The sequence below is a fragment of the Alexandromys fortis genome, unplaced genomic scaffold (assembly GCF_014885135.2).
Source record: "Alexandromys fortis isolate MF-2015 unplaced genomic scaffold, M_Fortis_MF-2015_v1.1 scaffold_156, whole genome shotgun sequence".
NCBI lineage: Eukaryota > Metazoa > Chordata > Mammalia > Rodentia > Cricetidae > Alexandromys > Alexandromys fortis.
This window is the reverse complement of record NW_026068028.1, coordinates 3755274-3775651: the sequence shown is the minus strand read 5'-3', so window position 1 is coordinate 3775651 and position 20378 is coordinate 3755274. Positions and strand designations below refer to the sequence as shown.

The 20378-nt window shown below is 40.4% G+C and overlaps 1 long non-coding RNA gene across 1 annotated transcript; it reads right to left on the bottom strand.

Annotated features, from left to right (window-relative positions):
* Positions 1 to 5381: 5381 nt before the first annotated feature.
* Positions 5382 to 19896, bottom strand: LOC126514968 (uncharacterized). The gene is made up of 3 exons (XR_007595717.1): positions 19456 to 19896; positions 12155 to 12290; positions 5382 to 11945 (listed from the first exon to the last, which is right to left on the bottom strand). It is a non-coding gene; the product is annotated as an uncharacterized lncRNA (long non-coding RNA).
* Positions 19897 to 20378: the final 482 nt, after the last annotated feature.

The following is a 20378-nucleotide window of genomic DNA, read 5'->3' as shown; positions in this document are numbered from 1 at the left end:
AGAAAAACAGAGTTTGAAGAAACAAGTTGCCTTCAGAGATCCAGCAGTCAGAGGTTGCCGATGGCTCACTGTATCTTCACTTGTATGGAAGATTCTGAATTATTTTAGGTGAGAACTTTTGGGAAGGCCGGTTAAAGAGAGGTATGTAAAGACGAACATTCAAGGGCTTCGCATAGTGGAAGTCCATCTTAACACGTCTTTGCTTTCCAAATAATCTCGATTATGATTCAAAAAGGGGAAGACCAGGGACGCTTGATCTTAATTCGTGAAAGTAGCATCTTATATTACACAAGTAAATATGTATATATGTGTACATATGATTGTATGTATAATATGTTCTTATTTATGTAAAATATAAATATAGAGAGCGAAAAGAATAGAGAAAATAAATAAAACCATTCCAGTGGGTATACATGTTTTTCTGTGCAGCTGAATCCGCAAGTGTGAGAGCTTGCAAGTGGAGGCCAAAGGCCGGCATGATTATCGTCCTCAGTTGGTCCCCATTTTGTTTTTCTTGAGGTCTATCACTGAACTTGAAGCTCACCTATTGGGCTAAACCAACTGGCGGGGAAGCCTCAGTCCTTCCCTTGCCTCCACCCAGTACCGCTAGCACACACTAGAATACAGGTGCTCTCCACCAACCCAGTTTCTTTAATATGGCTGCTATGGATCTGAACACAAATTCTCATGCTGACTTTACTGACTAAGTCATGTTCCCTGCCCTTTTATTATGTGTATGTGTGTGTGGGGGAGGGGGGGATAGGGCATACACGTTTGTGTGTGCACAGGTTCTTTTTTGTGTATGTATATAATAAAAATGAAATTTTAAAAACTACCTACTTTATGAAGAATTTTACTCTTTTACTCCAATACCATTCTCCTGCAAAGAAAATGAACTAATTAATTAGCTGACAGCAGAATTATCAACAAAGAACTATTATATGGGCTGAATAATGCTCAAAATGAGATTGACTTAGAGCATCATACTCAATCAAGACTACGTATATTCCACTTGTCACACACTGCCTGGGCAATTAGAGTAAGGCAGACATTTAAATAATTTTAAATGATTAACATAATCTTAAGAAGGAACTCCAGGGGGTGTGGCAAAATGCACAGGTAGAGTCTGGATCTATGGAGGAAATGTCCTTGCAAGTTTCTCCTTGAATCTGTTGTTTGGTTTTGTTTTTGGTTTTTCTGGCTGATTTAGGTAAAGGAGGAAGAGCTCAGTAACCTTACACGAGACAGGAGACTAACATTTCAGACCACAAAGTCCCTCAACTCAGGGATCCACACAATGGAAAAGCAACTGACAAACCGCCAAGCCATTGCTAAGCGTTTGAACCTTTCTAGAAGTTCTTGAATAACTGGAAAATAAAATGAAAATGATTATTTTCTTCCTGTTGGAATATTCTTATGACAGCAATTTCGCACACAATTCCAAAATTCTCATTCTACCAGTCAGCAAAGGCACAGGTCAGGTTTTCTCACATCTGCTGGGAGGGCTTTGGTTTCTTTACTTTTTAAAAATTAATTACATAAATACCAAAATTTTGCCTCCTGGAGCTTCATCTGACCATTATTAGTGAGTCCAAAGTTAAGAAGCATTTAAAGCAAAAAAATAAATGCAAACCAGAAAAGAGCTTCTTTGAAGAAATTGGTGCTCGGCTATTTAAAATGTTCATTTCCATTTCATTTCAATTGTCCCAGATAATTGCGGTTATTCGAAAACATGCACAAATTGTTAACTCGCCATATGGTGAATGAGTTCATTGCGGTACCTGCATAATAAGCAGGCACAGAACGGCAGCAGGGTACAGTCATTTGGCATCCTTGGTGTGCACTGCGGTGAGGGAGGGCTGAGATCCCAGGCAATGCTGCAGGTTTTAGGAGGGTCTTAGCAGATCCGAGAGTGGGAAGCTATGCTGTACAAGGCAATCTTGGTTCTTGCCCCATATGCAAATGTTGGTTATGCCTCTGTGTGTGGGGATTCTGTGGGGTGTGTGTGTGTGTGTGTGTGTGTGTGTGCATCAAACCCAAGGACTTGCATATGGCATGCAGGTGTTTTATTCATAAGCCAAATTCCCCAGCTTTCAATTATGCCTAATCTTAAAACTGTAGCAGTATTTTAAAAGTTAACTATAACACATGAAATAATTTTTCAATGAGATTCTTATTCCACAAAATTTTGACTATTTCATTTTAGAATAGTATATGTGTATGTCACTGTTTACACCTCTCCATTGACTAGACCACATATTTCATTCACTAACTAAAGCTTTATTGCATCGTTACTATATGGCATATTCTAAGCACACAAAGATGGATGTATTTTCTACGTTGAAGAAACACAACTGAACAGAAGAGAGAGAAATAAATTGGGTGATTCCAATAAAATATTATAAGTCCCTGAATGTGAATCGTGTATTAGAGAATCAAAGAAAAGGGAGTTAAGAGCACTTCCGGGGAATTTGCTCCACAATGGCTGCTATTATCTTTATCTCCTAGCTGGCCATGATATCAGAGGGAAGTATGGACATTAATATATGTTATTAAATGGATGGATAAATAGCTTGGCTAATAAAGTGCTTGCTACACAAGCAAGAGGACCTGAGTTTTTAGCCCCTAAACCCATGTAAGAAAACTGGGCGTCATGGTATGTATTCATAACCCCAGCAACAGGGAAGTGGAGTCAATCTTTGGGACTCGGTGACCAGTCAGCCGAGGCAAATAGGTGAGTTATAGGATAATGAAGAGACCTGTCTTAAGGCTAAATAAATAAACAACAAGGTGATGGTGTGCCAAAGAACAAAACACAAGAACATAACTGTGTGTCCACCCACTCCTGAACAAAAGCAAACACGCACACAGATACATATATATACATATATATATATAATTAAATGTGATATTATAGTTCTTGATCTAAATTTTAAAAATTCATATAAAAGCTTTCCAAAATTTTTGAGGAGAAATAGCTCAGGATAAAAGTATCAAGACATGGTTTTAGGCTCAGGTAAAGTAGTGTACTGCCATTGCATTTTCTCTCTGGGTTTGCAAAGTCACCTACTAGCTCCAACAATGTGTGGTTACTTCGGTTGTGGTGAAATGATGGATTCTAATCTGACTAAGTTTCTCCTTAGTTTATTCTCTCTCTCTCTCTCTCTCTCTCTCTCTCTCTCTCTCTCTCTCTCTCTCTCTCTCGGATCTCCAGGCTAATACTCCCTTGTACTTTGTTCATAGAAGACACTTATTGCTCCTTCAACTCGTAATATGGATTGTAATTCATGAAGGAAGAGAAATGTGAAAAAATAGTAATTTTATCACTTTCTTGTTGGACTCAGAAGTCAATTATGGTTAAATATTATTTCTTTCCCGCAAGAAAGTCATGAACTACTTAGCCCCTAACTCCTAAATGACAATAGTAAGCAACTATCATCTTGGGACTGAGCCCTGATTTTTCTGGACCAACTTGAAAGAGAGGAGGAGGCTGGTGTTTGCCTTGAATCATGTTGCTTGAGTTAATATTTTCTTCGTCTCTTTATTAATGTGGGAACTTACAGTTGCGGTCACTCTCAATAGATTAGATATCAGTGCTGTTTCTTATTAAGTTGTTGATTCCCTGCAGCTGTTGAAAATTTTCAAATTAACATCAGAGAAACCCAAGCTCCCCCAGTAATATTTTTCTTCTTGAGTGCCGCACATAAATAATAAATCAACTCACATCCCCAGCCAATTTGGCGAGATGGAAATTATCAAGATCAAGTTGACGTCATTCTCACTAAAGAGATCAGCTGAGCAAGACATCATGCTATCTTCCTTTAAAACTAACATTAAGAATGTTTTGCTTTGTATGGCACAGTGGCGCCCTGCCTGTAATTCCAGCAGATGGGAGTCTGAGACAGGAAAAAAACAGAAGTTAGAAGCCAGGGAGGGCTATGGATCAAGTTCAAGGCCAGGCACAATGAGTAGTGAGATCTTGTCTCAAAAAGACAGAAAAGAAACAGGAACAGCAAAAATATTTTATTTTGCGGTGAGAGTATGTGGATCACAGTGCAGAGAGAAATGGCACAGACAAAGGGGTGGTGGCGTTTCTCATGTTCTATAGACTAAAGAAATAAGAAAATGGAGTTAAAATATGCTACAGACAAGAGCTGACAAATGGGGCAAGTAACAGTCCATCATGGATTAAAGAGGCACTCATGGGACTAGATTGTAGGTAATGGCTTCTGGTGGAGAGGAGGGGGGTTATTTTTATTCCCAGTGGGCATAGCCACTGGTAACTTGGCCTTACTACAGTAAATAACTCCCTGCCCATGCTTAGGCAAAGAACAGTTATTAAAGTCAATGGGTCACAAAAAATACAAAAATCAAACCCAAACACAGAAAGTACCCTCCCTTCAGTGACGTACTTGCTAGTAGCGGTTAATGGAATCTCTAACTGTACGCCCTTCTGATCTTGTCAATGATTTGCACTGAATATCTATAGCTTCCTTCTTGGTTGAATTGTGAAGAAATCGAAGAGAGTGGGTTTCTACCCCAGTCTGTCTGATGAGTTCAGAGGCAGAAGGAGAAATAGAAAAGGAGTGCTTTGATGTTGGGTTAATCTGGGTTTTAACCCTAGCTAAGTTCATCACTTGTTATCTGAGCTCCATTAAGTTACTAAGCTTGGTAAACACTGTTGTAAACATGCCTGAACAGTGAGCACTGAATGCCTGTTCTGTACATCTCAGTGTTTGGAATCTGCCCCACACCCTTGGAGTCTGCCTAACAGTGAAGCATTTCAGTTCTGCTAGGCGAGCCATCTGTTTTGTCCATGTCAAACAATGTACCCAGCAGTATCCTGTTCGATGCTCCTAAAGATATTCTGTGCTCCAAGAGACATCGTATTGACTCTCACAACAACTGAGTAGGTGAGCAGAATGTGAGATGGAAGCAGAGGATGACAGAACTATCAGATTCCCTCTTCATCACAAAGCTCTGAAGAAACCAGTCTTAGATTCTAAATCCCCTGGAATTCAAGAAAGGGCCGAAGAATGTAGAGAAGAATTGATCTATAATAAGTGCAGAGGTTCAGTTCTCTGAGTTAAAGGGAGTCCTAGAGATGGATGGTGGTGACAGCTGCCCCAAAATGTAGGTAACCAAAGCCACTAAACTGCTTTTAGAAATTTTTTTAAAATGATAAATTTTATATGTACTTGCCAGAATTTTAAAATGTTAATATATATATAAACATATATATAATACCTATAACATACATGTATGCTCAGCTGTGATAGCTACATGCTGCCTCCTTTCCCACCATGATGTGATATAATATGATATGATATGGTATGGTATAGTATGATATGATATGGTCTGAAGAGATCGTCTCAACAAGATTTCATGGGACCCAACTTTGTGAAGGACCAAATCATTTCATAAAATATTCAAGTTTAATCTTTAACCTGAAAATATTTTTCCTTCATTTCAAATTTCGAGGGATTATAAAGAAAATAAGATAGATTAAATACACTGGAATAAGTTGCTGACACAGTTCCCAGGCTCTAGCTCACTGAAACCTCAAAACAGCAAAGACTTTAAAAGGAGGTATCAGAGCCTCTGTTTAGGAGCTGAGAGAGTAACCAAAGTATTATGATGTTGGAGGAGTGAGCCACTTGTTTGTCCCAGCCACCCAGAACCAAAATAACCACACAAAAACTATATTAATTAAAACACTGCTTGGCCCATTAGCTCTAGCTTCTTATTGGCTAACTCATATTAATTTAACCCATTTCTATTAATGTGTATATTGCCATGTGGCAGTGGCTTACTGGCAAAGACTAGGCATGTCTGACTCTGGCAGCTCTATGGCATCTCTCTGACTCTGTCTTCTTCCTCCCAGCATTCAGTTCTATCTTCCCCACTTACCTAAGTTCTGCCCTGTCAAAAGGCCAAGGCAGTTTCTTTATTCATTAACCAAGAAAAGCAAAACACAGACAGAAGGACCTCCTACACCATTTCCCTTTTCTGTTTAAACAAAAAGGAAGACTTTAACATAGTAAAATTCTAGCAGGAATTACAGTTACAAAATTTATATTTACTTTAACTTTTATCATAACTAAATAAAACTATAATATAAATTCTTCAACTCCATCAAAGACTCCAGAAGGATATAGTATCACCTAAGTAAACAAGAAGTACATTGTAAGCAACTTTCAAAACTCTAGAATTGACAGAGTGTAGCGGCGTAGATTAATGCAGACAAATTGTAAGAAATATATACACAGCTTTAATGGGAAAATCAGACTCACAAAACCCAGGTTCCAGCGGAGGACAGGAAGCAGGAAGGGCCTCGCGGACTTCCGCGCCCAATTTATAAGTAAACGCTCACCCGAGACAAGCCCGCCCCAAGGGGCTGGCTTAACCCTACAACAGAGACTGCCCGGACAGCCACCCAAAGTTCTTTTGTACCATTGGAGCATCCATATTCAGCCTACAGGCCCATAGTATCCAACAGACTTTTCCATGAAGCAGGAAATTTCAAAGACATAAATCTGCCTATATTTGCAGTTTTCCAGTCACTTTCTTCTGTGTCCTACAGAATGTCTTTCAGACTCTTTCATGAAGCAGGAACCCCAAAGGATCATCTCACCTTTAGGCAAGCTCAGCAGTCATTTCTCTGTGGATCCTACATGTCTAGTTCATCTAAAAATCTCCATAAAGAGCCTCTTTGATGCCCATCTTCCTCTTGGAGTAGATTGGTGCTGCCAGGAGCATATGTGTCTCATGTCATGAAAAGTCCTAAGTTTTTAAACATTTTAAATGCCATATTCTGAAGGTCTCTGAAAGATTTGAAGAATACCTACCTATCTGAAATACATCTCTGTGCATTTAGAAAATCTAACATTACTACAAGCTTGACTATTATAGATGATAGTCTATTAACTTATATTTATTAATTATACATTACATTTTTAAATGAGCTACACAAACACTATACCTTAATCAAGATCAGAAATACATATACATAAAACCAAATTGACCTTAAATTTGTATTAACAAACCAAGATTCAATGCAAATTATTCATATCATATTATATCCCCCTTTAAATGTAAGAAAACATTTACAAACAATATTTGGAATATGGGCGCAGTTCTGTCCAAACTTCCTGCTGTTTATTGGGTGAAGTAATTTTTCAAGGGGTGTATTTTTGAGGGGTGTTCAAGGAAACCTTTCAGGACATCTTGGTCCATCAAACCATATTGGTCTGGAAGCAATCCACAGGTTCTCATCTTCTGTGGAAACAAAAGAAGAACTTCTTTTCCAAAGCAACATATCCTTAGGCTCAAATTTTGGAATCAAGATATCTTTATGTTGGTTTAACTTAGTAGTCCATACAATGAAATGTCTCTCTGTACTTTGCTCATTCACAGTCAAAAAATTCAAAGATAACACAATAATATACATAATCCAGACTCTCTGTGAATTTTCCATTTTTATGTGGCTTATTTTCTTTTACTCCTTTTAATCTATGACTATCTGTACTCTGTCTCTTTAAAGACTTTACCCTTTTTTTTTAAAGTATTAACTTTATTTTACGACTCTCTATGCTCTTTTTCTTCTCTCTTCCAAGCCTACATACGTTTATCTAACACTGGCTCATCTGGATTTGTCTTTATTGCATATCTGTAATTATTTTCTGACTAAAAGTGCTTCTTAAAATGCTAAGTGCTTAATAATCTTAGGGGCAAGATTACTAGGCTACAAAAGGTACTGCCTGCTTGCCATGCCCACTGTAATATGGTGGAGCTGCTAGCTGCTTCCGAGAGCCACACACACAGCCCCACTTCCAGCCACACAGCTGGTCCACATTGCCATCATAAGTAAGCGATCACATGCTTCTCACAAATCTCATCCAAATACTTGGTCTCCCAAAAGAGTCAGAGGTTGTACTGGCAGCACGTCCCGAGAAAGCCTGCATTTCAAGCGTGCGTTATGGCTTTTTTGCTGCTGCTGCTGCTGCTGAGTCAGGAAAACCTCTCTTAAAGGAGCTATTGCATACCACCAGCAAAGAGCAAGAAGGTGTGTTAAACTTTGTATATTTTTGCTAGAATTCCTTTTCAAGGCCTCTCAGGTTTTACATGGATTTAGTTGGCCACGTAGGCACCAATTTGTAGGAGGAGACGCTTGTTCATCCCAGTCGCCCAGAACCAAAATAACCACACAGAAACTATATTAATGAAAACACTGCTTGGCCCATTAGCTCTAATTTCTTATTGGCTAACTCTTATACTAATTTAACCCATTTCTATTAATCTATATGTTGCCATGTGGTAGTGGCCTGCCAGCAAGGATTAGGCGTGTCTGACTCTGGCTTCTCCATGGCTTCTCTCTGACTCTGCCTTCTCCCTAACAGCATTCAGTTCCATCTTCCCCACCTGCCTAAGTTTTGCCCTAAAAACAGGCCAAGGCAGTTTCTTTATTCTTAACCAAGAAAAGCAACACACAGACAGAAGGACCTCCCATACCATTATGAAGATTAGAAGAACTAAATACAACTACATATATGTCTTAGTCTTTTTCTATATGGAGAGTTTGATTCCCTGCTAATACAGACAGCTTTTGGTAAAATGAGTAAATGGAGGAAACTTCTCATTGGCGTTCACTCCATGCCTCATGAGCTCAGCAACAGCCATGCTTGTCTATGGCTCATTTTACAACTCCTCCGTTCCCTGGGGTTCCCAGAGGTGGCACAGATGTTTCAATTTGTAAAGCATGAGTTCTTTCCTAGCAAAAACAAAGACGTTCATTGTTGATGACATCGTTTTGCTGTTATCATGCCTCAGTAACCATAGTAAACACAGCAATTGTGATGTGCTTGGAGGAAACAACAATTTCATTATAAAATATTCTAAATATCAGATTCAGAACACTTGGCAAGTCCATGCCACTGTTTAAGATCAGTTAGCAAAGATGATACCGTGTGGGTTTTTTTTTCTTCCTAATTGTTCAGATTATCTAAAATTGAGAAATAAGTATTGTAGATATTGGACTGTAAGGAGGTTTAGAATGAAGAGGATTGCCACCAAGTCTGATGACCTGAGTTTGGTTCCCAGGAACCACACAGTAGGAGAGAAGAGAGAACTAACGATTAGAGTTATCCCTTCTTCTCCTTCTCTCTCTCTCTCTCTCTCTCTCTCTCTCTCTCTCTCTCTCTCTCTCTCTCTCTCTCTCTCTCTCNGTCTCTCTCTCTCTCTCTGTCTCTCTCTCTCTGTCTCTCTCTCTCTGTCTCTCTCTCTCTCTCTCTCTCTCTCTCTCTCTCACACACACACACACACATGCATGCATGCCTGCCTTGGCATGTGTGGGACTATACTCGTGCAAATACCAAGTTAACAAAGTAAAAATGTAGCATGCTATTTTGAAATACATACTTTTGTGGAATGACTGGCTCAAACTTATTAATATAGTCATTACCTCACATACCTACCAGTTCCACTGCTATTTGTTTGAGATTTACTATCTATATTCTCTCCAATTGTAGTTAAGAATGCCAGCAGAGGAAATAATGGAACAATACTGGGTTAAGATAAAGTGTTTTGGTAACTACACAAAGCCATTGCATGAGGGAATCAATCCACAACATTTGATCTCAGCTGTCACACGTCATGGGTTGGGGCAGTTTACTTATGATAAGAGAAGTCAAAGATACAAAGGAAGAATTTAGGAATCCATGAACGTAGACAAGTTTTAAAGGCTATTTGTTTACATTGAAACCAATGAAACATCAGCACTCTAAATCTAACCGGACTGTAGGAGCCTGCTCCAACAGAATCAGCTGGGCGTACCTGGGTAAGGGTGTGAAGATTAAGGAAATGACAGATTGAAAGAAGTTGAGATGGAAAACACAGGATAGGTCTGGGGGACCGCCAGCTTGCTCTGCACTGCCCTGAGTTTATTTCAGATCCTTATATACAAAAAAGAAAAAGAAAAGAAAGCAGAACAAAGCACAGACGGCCAGTCAGTATCTAGCACAAGATCATTCCTGTCCTTGAGTGAGCAGTTTCCTGACTATCAAGCACTTGCTGCCCACAAGCAGTTTTAGTTTCTACCTCGATGTTCCTAAGCTTTGGCATCAGCGGTATTCTTTCTACTAGATAGAATTCTTTTCTCATGGGCAATGCTCTTTCCCATGGCTTAATCAGAACTTTCTCCCAGCCCTCAAGGATACTGGAGCGAGCAGAGCAGGCAAGCTTGAACTTAAATGATTGTTGAGCCATAATGGACTCCAGATGGAAACTGAGTCGCTTGTGGGCTACCACACAATGCCCAATGACCCAAATCATCTCAGTGAACTTCTGAACAACTGGAGTAGCCATTCAGGATGGAATCTGTATAACTTCACATTGGATTTGGATTTGACATTTTTAACATCAAATATGTTTTTTGTTTTGTTTGGGTTTTGGTTTTGGTTTTATGAGACAGGGTTTTTATGCACTTATCCGCTACCAAAACTGAAAAGTTCATGACAGAATTGGAATTAGAAAAGCAACTAGCTTTATATCATCTTCCATAACTCATCTTCGTTGCCTTCATCCCCTAATGTTTATCCTTCCTTGTTCTCTTTTCCACATGTCTCTGTACCCACATGAACATGTGTTCACATATATACATGTTTTATTGGTTGAACTTCACTTTTGAGAGAGACCGTTCAATGATTCTTTGCTTCTTGAGATTATGTGACCTCAATAGGGGATTTTTGAAAGTTGTTAATGCTATCCACCTGTGTGCCTATGAGTACATGCAGAAACTTAATAACAAAATTATTTACTTCCAAATGAGAGTTGAGAATAAATCTCATCACTGGGAACCATAAGAAGTGATGAAGTCTGCTGTATGTGGTGGTACACACCTTTAATCCCAGCACTCAGGAGGCAGAGGTAGGCAAATCTCTCTGAGTACAGTCTGGTATAACATAGTGAGTTACAGGACAGCCAAACCAACATAGTAAAACCCTGTCTTAAAAATTAAAAAAAAGAATTTGTGCAGCCTGTCGCTCTGTCTCCTGCCAGCTTCTTTTGTCCATCTCTTTAACCTTCTCTTGTCATTTCTCCTTCTGGTGCTCTTGGTGAGACATCTCCATACACTGCCCCATTGCTACCTACATCTTCCTCATCTTCTGCTCCCACAGACACCCATCCGATGAACAGAACCCACTTCTTAGTGGGTTATAAATTCATCCTAAGAAGGAGCAGGATTATAAGAATTAATTTGGTAAAGGAGTCACTTGCGAAATGGTGAAGAGCGAAAGAGACAAAGAGGAGAAGGCGTAGCAACGAGTCTGGGGCAGGCATGATGTGCAGTTAAGACCCTCCTCCATATAGAAAGCACATTCGAAGTGGAGTCTACACGAATCCTGAGGGTTGAGGAGAACAGAACTCTTCAATCTTATGTGCTGGATTCACAGAATCCTGGGACAGCATATTCAATATTCCATTCGATCTCAAGCCCCAGAACAATAGTTGGTGAGGTGAGAACTCCCCAACTGATGGGTCTCCTGCCTGCACGAGAAACAATTTCAAATGACCAAGAATACCTTTAAATGTGGGATATGAAAAAAACAGCAAGTATTTCCCAGTTTTCTATAACATCAGCTAAGTAACTATTAAGATTTATTTCTGTGCTTGGACCTATCATACTTCTGAGACATGCCTGAAGAACATGAACAGCATATGCTCCACAGTCAAGGCTATTCCCATGAGCCACAATTTCTAAACAGAATAGGATTATCAAGAGCGTTCTCATACTGAACACTCTTGGCTTGTGATGGAGAGAAATGACCACACTCTATGCCAAGCCTTAGGGAGTCCATTGGTGGCAACTAAATAAAACACCACTTCAAGCAGTCATGGCTTAGAGTCTTATTTGTCTTCCTGCCTCATTAGTCAGTAGCCAGGCTTACCTAAGAAAGAAAGAATGAAGAATTAAAAAAAAAAAAAAAGCAACTCCCCCATCCTGTTACTTAGATCAACAAAAGGCCTTTGTTTGTAACCTAGTTGGAACATTGAAAAATGTTTCCAGCTCTCTCAGGACACACGGGGTTCCTTTGCCAATTTTTCAAAAACCCCAAACAATTTGACAACAGCAAAATCCTTCAAAGCTTGAGCTCACCATCAGGATATCATCCAAAGTCTGACAAAGGTTGCTCTTTGCCCAACGCTGCTTTAAACTTTTTAATTGACCTAAAGGACTTAGCTCAATTTTTTTCTTTACTTTTCCAAGTAAATGATGCTGTTTAGGATCCAATCTGGAAAAAAAAAAAAAAAAAAAAAAAAAAAAAAAAAACAGACCTTGCAATTCTGTAAAGGATCTAGAAGTTTCGTGTTCAGCGTCCCCACACTAGTAGTGAGAGAGCTGCTTTCCACTTCTGGGTGACTGAACGGCATCAAGTGTCCCTCCCGAGCTTCTTGGCAGCTGCACACGTGTCCCAGCAGAGAATGGAGAAAGTGTGACGTCTGCAGATTGGAAGGTGTCAGGTGTCAACATCGTGCCTTACAAGCACAGTTTCTACAACAGGGACAGGTTGCCGTTCCCAAGCACTCTTTACTGCCAAAGGAATCAGAAGTGTACACGCTACATGATTTCCAGATTTTTGCACATCAAGCAATAGCATGCCTATACTCACTCTGAAGCTTAGTCAAACGAAATACTCCAGTTTTCCTTATTCAGAGCAGGCACTAAAGGTTTCGTCATAGTGAATGTTAGAGTCCCATCTTCCTCCTCCAAGGCCAGTGTACAGTGTGCGCCCTTAACGAGTTACCACCAGCTCTAACATGACAAAATGTCTCTGTGCCAGACAGTCCTAATCCTAACATTTCAAAGGCAGAGAATGACCAAAGCTGACAAAAAAAAAAAAAAGAGGGGGTGGGTTATGACTCTTGTCCACTTTTGTGATTTGAATGTGAGGTGTGCCCCAGAGGTCATGTGTCTGAGACCTCGGTCCCCAGCTGGGGATGGTGTCATGGACTGTTATAAAGTGGAGCCTTGCTGGAAGGTAAGTCATTGGCTGCCCCTCCCCAGCCCACCCCCACCGCCCTGTCCAGATGAAATGCAATCACTCCACTTGCTGACCGCCAGGCCAGCCTCGTAGTCCTGTGGGCTAAACATTCCCCATCATGATGCTTCCCTTCTGAAACTGAGAACAAAAATAGACCCTTCTCCCTTAAGTGCTTCAGTCAGGCATTTTATTGCAGCTGCGTAAAGGGAGATAATGTGACCATTCACCAGGAACATGCGCTGTTTACCCAGCTTCCCTCCTAAGGAAAATAGCCAGATGCCCCCGTGCTGAGAATAAAGCCTAACCAGAAAATGAGTCAAATTACCTACTCAAATACAGAGATTTTCCTCTAGATCAGCGGTTCTCAACCCATGGGTCATGAACCTATTGGCAAACCTCTATCTCCTAAAATATTTACATTATAATTCAGAGAAAAAATATAGTGATGATGCCAGGGAGGACGGATGGATGGTAGTATGGCTGCTTAAGGCACCAGCAAAAGCAAAGCCAGATGATAAAGGCACAGTGTGATACGTCTGCCAAAGCCAAGCCAAGCTAGTAGACTGGCCAGACATACTGAGTTTTCATGTGTGGTATCGCATGAGCTACCTGAAAGAAATCACAAGACTCTAGAATCATCTTCAAGGATCATTTCCTTGATCGGGTCCATTTTCCTGCATTTCAGGTAAAGTCCTATCGTGGATTTGCTGATGCGTGCTTTGTTAGTTGGAGAGTTCTATTCCAGTTCTTGATTGTTAAGCCCTAATGATGATTGTCTGTTCTAGGTTTCTGGTTTTCTATTACTATAATAAACCCTATCATCTAAATCAATTCAGAGAGGAGATGGTCTGTTTCATCTTACAGTATCTCATGGAGGGATGCCAAGGCAGGAACTTGAAGCAGAGACCAAGGGAGAATACTGTTTGCTGGCTCACTGTCTTGCTCACATCCAGTTACTTTTCCTCTACATCCCAGTCCTACCAGCCTAGGGAATGGCACCGCCCATAGTGGTCTTGGACCTCTCACATTAATCAGTAATTTTTAAAATGCCCCCAAAGGCAAGCTCACGGGATAATCTGAAGTAGGCAATTCCTCAATTAAGGTTTCCTCTTCCCAACGGTGTCAGCCAAGATTAGCCATCAGAAGCATCAACATGAGTGATGAAGATGTATTTGCTCCACACAATAGGTACCAACCTCTTGTTCAAAGATTAAGTCACATTTGTCACATCTTAGGAATCTCTAAAGATGTAACAAGGGATATCAAGAATAGTGGCAAAAGCACACACACTTTCAGATTGGATAAATTTGGTTTGGGCTCATCCTACTCCAGTCTTAATTAAGAGGCAGCCACTCACAGTGCAGTTGGTCACAGCAACAAGGTCATGCCTTCAGTTTTAGCCCTTGAAACTATTGCCCCAAAAAGCAAGTGAAGGGGTTGGTGTGTTCCCTGTAGGATCCTCTGTTCTCTCCAGTATGGTGAGCACCTGCTTATGGAGTCAACTAATCTTTTGTTCAGATCTAACTGGGTCTTAAATGTGCTTTGACCGTATTTTTAACTGATGATAGAGCCCTGCTAGGATAGCTTGATTTTATCAGTTGGGTTGGTGAGAATTGAAAAAGAAAGCACTCCTGTAGCTTTAAAGTCACTCAGAGTAGTTGTGAGTGTGGGATGACCTATTTCTACAGAGCCCCATAGCAGGTGAGAAGCTGCCAAGTCAAGGGGTTTGTATCTTGGGCAGCAGAGCTGCCACAGCTTGCATGACAGAATCCAAGAAGTCAACTTTTGACTGCCATAGACTCTTATTGGCATGGGTGAGAGACAGGAAACACCTGCTGCTCCATCGGACTCACAGCCTCTCAAGGGCTGAGACAGTCCTGGGGGCCAAGCTTGAGGGACTGCTGGCACCTTCTGTGACACTTTGACTGATGGGGCCAGAAGGATGCCCAGATGGGGTGCACTCTGTCTCCAGGCTCACTAGCTGCTGTGATTGCTTTATATTAATGATATCTTCTATCCGTAGAAGAGTTGGGGAAAGTATTGGCCAACTCTGTGGCAGTAAGCCAGTCTGACTGGTGTGCCATGGTCATCTTCACAGCAGTGGCATCTCCTTGACACTCTATAGTGGAACCTCTGCAGTCAGCCAGCATAGCTACATAAGCCTCCAGAGCCCCAGTGATTTCCTTGTTAAGTCACACGGGGCTTCTATCTCATGCCGATGTGGTGTTGGCAGCAGATCTCAGATTTAAATTAATTGTTCTTTTCACCAACAAGGATGTAGCCCTTTTTGCTGAATCACATGGTGAGGTTTAAGCTTCTGGCTGTGAGTGATGGCAGAAACAAAACAGTGACTCAGATATTGCCCTGGAGAAATAAATATTTCTCCAGGGGACACTTAGGTTCCATATCAAGGGTGACCCAGAATGTCAATATCTATAATGCTGTTCATGAAGAGGACTGAGGTCACTCTTCCTAGAAATTATCTAATTTTTAAAATAGAAAATTGGGCCTGGAAAATGGCTCAGTGGATAAATACTCTTGCCACCAGGCCCAATGACCTGAGTTCTATCTGCTAGATACTTTGTGGTAGAAGAAGAGAAATTACTCCAGCAAGTTATCCTCTGACCAGTACCTCTAAACACACACACACATACACACACATGTCCACGCACACACACACATACACAGTCACACAATAAAGAAAGAAAGAAATTTTAAGAATTTTAAAGTCATTAAGAAACACATTCTCTGTTTCCCAAAGAATGGCTAGTTGTTGTGTGTGCATTTCCTCTAGCCATACTAGCATCTAATATTTAGCCACCTCTTGTCTACAGTATTATGCAACTTTAACCTATGGACCACTGATTTTGTCTGATTTCCCTAGCTTGTCTCTTGTTTTAACCAAGTTTACACCCTGACACTATACTTCCTTTTTCGCGATGAACATTAAGTGGTTGGAAACGCCCACTGATCCACAGTCCTCCAACTACTTTGTGAAGTGGTCCAGATAACTGCCTCTGGCCAAGTGGATATTACACACCGAATATCTTCATGTCTAGAGCCTCTTTGTGTTCTCTGCACAAATACTATCTGTGTTTTAGCATTTTCCAGTGTCAGGATAACATTCGCTGGGGCTCTGTAGGAAAATTGATAAGTTTGAATCCAAGCCCCACTCAGCCTCTTCAGATAATCAATGGAGGGTTTTTTTCTTCCTAAGATAGATGGATAGATAGATAGATAGATAGATAGATAGATAGATAGATAGATAGATAGATAGATAGATAACAAGTTAGCAAGTGAAATGGTTAGGGTAGTTGGAGGTTGCTTGCTCATTTCCCACATCAGGTTAGTATGTAGCCTGATCCACTAGAAGCCATCAACCATGTATTAGCTGTGACTGTTGCGTGTGTGTGTGTGTGTGTGTGTGTGTGTGTGTGTGTGTGTGTGTTCCCCTTTCTCCAATCTTCATCAAAAAGTGTGGCTTTCAACTCAAAAAAGTAAACTGGTATACAGAAATAAGAAGGTGACAACAGCCCCGTGTTTCAGGGGCCATGCTCTTCCTTGCAGAAGGGACCCACCCAATCTACTGCTTCATTTCCCCGGGGTGACTAGAATAAAGTTCTTCAAACTGAGTAGCTCACAAAGGCCTTCACTGGCAGTTTGTGAGTTTGAGTGTCCAAAGTGAAGACACTATGAGTAGAGTGTTTCCCCAAGGGCCCTAGGGAAGAATTCTCCTTGGATTCTCCTAGCTTGCTGTGACTCCTCCCCTTTTCTGATTAAATGAAAAGGAAGGATTTAACTTTAACACAGTAAAATTACATATAACAAAACGGGTATCAAGCAATAATTATAGTTACAATATTTATATCTACTTTATCTTTTATAATAATTAAGAAAAACTATAACTATGAATTCTTCAAACTATTCTATGAACTCCATCAAAGACTCCAGAAGGATAGAATATTACCTAAGTAAACAATAAGGTCATTGTAAGCAACTTTCAAAACTCTAGAATTGACAGAGACACCTCACTGTGGACAGCCACCCAAAGTTCTTCTCTACCATTGGGGCATTCATCTTCAGTCTATAGGTCCATAGTATCCAGCAGACTTTTCCACAAAGCAGGAAATTTTAAAGACAGTTCTGTCTATATTGGTAGTTTGTCAGTTTGTCTTCTGTGCCCTGCAGAATGTCTGTAGACTCTTTTATAAAGCAGGAACCCCAAAGATCATCTCACCTTTAAGGCAAGTTCAGTAATCACTTGTCTGTGGGTCCTGCATGTCCAGCTCATACAGCACACTATCAAACAGTCCAGTCAAGAGCAGTTTCTTGCCCAAACAAACATGATAAGGAGCCTCTTCAATGTCCATTGTCTTCTTGAAGTAATTGGTGCTGCCAGGAGCAGATGTGTCTCATGTCTTAAAAAGTCTTAAGCTCTTAAAATGTTTTAAATCCCATATTCTAAAGGTCTTGGAAAGGTTTGAAGAATGCCTATCCATCTGAAATACATCTCTGTACATCCAGAAAATCTAACTAACATGACTACAATATTGACTATTATAGATTTTATCTATTAACCTATATTTCTTAATTATACATTTCATTTTTAAATGAGCTGCACAATCACAATATCTTAATCAAGAGCAGAAGTAAACATATAGCAAAATCAACCTTAAATTTGTATCAATAAACCAAGACCTATACCAATGCAAATTATTTATATCTATATCATATCTCCCTTTAAATATAAACAAACATTTACAAACATATTGGGGAATTTGGCTGTAGTTCTATCCAACTGCTTCCTGCTTTTTGTTGGGCAAAGTATTTTCTTTGGGGATATTCAAGGTGACTTTCCGGGGGCTCTTGATCAATCAAACCACATTAGTCTAGAAGGATTCTACAGGTTCTCATCCTCTGTGGAAACAAAAGAAGAACTTCTTTTCCAAAGCAACATATCCTTAGACCCAAATTTCGAAGACAAAATACTTTTAAAGCATATATGTTGGTTACTTAGCTCCCTCATATTCAAAACTTTCAAAGAAAACGCAATAATATACATAATCCAGACTCTCTGTGTATATTCCAACTTTATGTGGCTTATTTGATTTCACTTTATTATTTTTTTCTACAAGTTTAATATTTACTTTATTATATTTTTTTACTCCTTTAATCTATGGTGGTTTGCACCCTTTTATATTACATTTACTGTTTCTTTTCACTTTCTCTTCTTTTTCCCAAGCCTGTGTACATGTATCCAACACTGTGACTCATTTAGAGTTCTTTTATGTCTGAATCTGCCCTACTAGGTATCTGCAATTCTTTTCTGTCCAGGAGCATTTCTCAAAATGCTAAGTGCTTCTAAGGCTGCTTTACCTTTTGGCCCTGCCCCGTCCAACATGGTGGGCAGAGGTCTGTTTATCGCGAGCCATGCTCACAGCCCCATTTTCAAGCACACAGCTTCTCTATGTTGCCATTAAGCAAGTTGTAGCACTTTGCTCACAAATCCCATTTAAATGCTCGGCCTCCTGAAAGAGTCAGAGTCTGTGCTGGCAGCACGGCTCAGGAAGCCTGCAGTTTCAAAAACCGTGCAGCTTTTTTTCTGCTACCACTGAATCGGGAAAACCTCTCTTAAAGGAGCTGCCACATGCTGCCAGCCAAAAAAGAAAAAAGAAAAAAAAAACAGAAAAAAAATGTAGCTAAACTTTGTTTTTCTGTATCTAGAATTCCTTTCCAAACCCTCTCGGGTTTTGTGTGAATTTAGCTAGCACACGTTAGAGCGCCAAGCTGGCACCAGAGACAGACATGCTGGAACCTTGCCAGTAGGCCATGAGCCTTGTGGTAAAATACAAAATAATGGAAATTGGTTAAATTAAGATGTAAAAGCTAGCCAATAAGAAGTTAGATTTAATAGGCCATGCGGTGATTTAATTAATATAGTTTTGTATCATTTCAGGAGTCTGGGTGGCTAGGAAATGAACAGCCTTCTACAACACAAATGAACTTTTCAAAATTAAAAAAAAATGTCTGTTCATCAAGGGAGTTTATCAAGAAAGTAAAAAGAAAAGCCAGGCATGGTAGCAAGTGCCTGTAAACCCAGAAGCAGGAGAATTGGAAGTTCAAGGTCACTCTCAGCTATCTAGCAAGTTTGAGGCCAGCCAGAGGAATGTGAGGCCCCGTGTCATACACCTTCTATTGGCAAATTACCATGTGCTGTTTAAACTTGTTGGAAGGGACCCTGGAGCAAAAGGCCCTGTCTTGTCTCGGATACAAGCACATTTATAATAGTGTCCTCCAAGACCTTCTGTTGTGAGTCAGACAGATCCTTGGCTCCATGATGAAGAGAGGAGAAGACAGGGCATAGTAAACCATTCTCAGCAGGAGTTAGTATTGGTTCCCAATGATGTGAAGGTACCTGTTGTGGGAACAGGAAAAAGATGAACATCAACGGAGACATAGTCGGAGCTCCGCTGGCATGGCTGCCTCTTTCCGGAGCCAGATTCTGCTGGGTGTTGAGAATGTTGCTTTTGCTTGCTCGCTCAGTCAGACTACTGCAGTCATCTCTTCTGGATCTTTGAGCTCCCGACTGGACGATGTTTTGCTATCTTTCCGCCACTTCAATTGGCTTCTCGCTCTTTGGTCTTTGGCTTGCTACACAATCGGTAAACCCACAAGGGTGGTATGAGGATAACCAGAAAGTGGAGAGGAAAAGACAAGGGATCTACTCAGAAAAAATAAAACAGCAGAACACAGCCCCAGTCCTGGGCTCTTTGGTAGCAAGAAAGGAGGCACAGCCTCACCCTAAAAGCTCATCAGGCAGCGCTTGTAAAACAGCATCAGCAGTACACACAGGGCTTGCCTGCCACCTCACAAGCATGAAATCCAACCCTGTGTGTGCATGTGTGTCTGCATGTGTGTGAGTGTGTGTGTGCGTGCGTGCGTGTGTGTGTGTGTGTGTGTGTGTGTGTGTGTGGTAATTTATTTCCCAGAGGGGTACATACCAGACATTGTCTGTGGAAATCTAACAAGGTAAAGTTTCATAGAATACATTCATAATAATCATTACAAGTAAATTCAATGTATCCTACTATGGAACTTCTTTTTAAAAAAAGAAAGACACATCCCACTACTAATAGCAATTTTTCACGATATTGTTTTTTTTTATCATCTGTTAGCCTAAAATGTTCCCTAGAATGGATCACTTTCAGCCACAATCAACATTTCATGATGTGATTAAATTACTTTAGTCCATGCTTTCTGTTGCTTCCTCCGTCATTAGAGGCAGGTTAAAACATGCCAATACCTTCCAGTGTCTAAAATAGATCTAACGGTCTATCC